This window comes from Phytophthora parasitica, assembly GCF_000247585.1.
Source record: "Phytophthora parasitica INRA-310 unplaced genomic scaffold supercont2.46, whole genome shotgun sequence".
NCBI classification, from domain to species: Eukaryota; Oomycota; class Peronosporomycetes; order Peronosporales; family Peronosporaceae; genus Phytophthora; species Phytophthora nicotianae.
Genome location: NW_008649032.1, coordinates 488,131 through 488,650, shown reverse-complemented (window position 1 = coordinate 488,650; position 520 = coordinate 488,131).

Genomic DNA, 520 nt, shown 5'->3' with positions numbered 1-520 from the left:
GTGAATGAGGGTCCTGTCGTGGAGGAGAACATAGCCGGATCAGTTAAGTTTGAGAACATCAGCCTTAACGTTCTGTGCGAAAACCCTCTCGTCTACAAGTTGCGCCCACTGTTCTCCGTCGAGGGGGAAATCATCGTTAGTGGCGCGACCATTTCGACCCAAAGAATGCTGTTGGACTGTGGAGCAACCACAATCTACGTGTCCAGACAGTGGGTCGACAAACATCGACTCAAGGACACGAAGTTCAATGATAAGAGCATTCGTGTGAAGCTTGGAGACAACCAGATTGTCGAGACGGAACTGGAGGTACTTCCCCTCGAAATCATGGTGTCTGGGTTGGACGAGGCGTACAAGTGTATGGCTGTCGTCTACGCCATACCCGACGAATTCGACTACATCCTTGGAATCCCATTCTTCGAGGATACGCAGCCGCAGATCGACTGGAGAGGTCGACGTATCGAAGGAACGCAAGTGAAGACTCTGCATTGGAAACAAACAGGGGAGACCTGTGGACCGATCG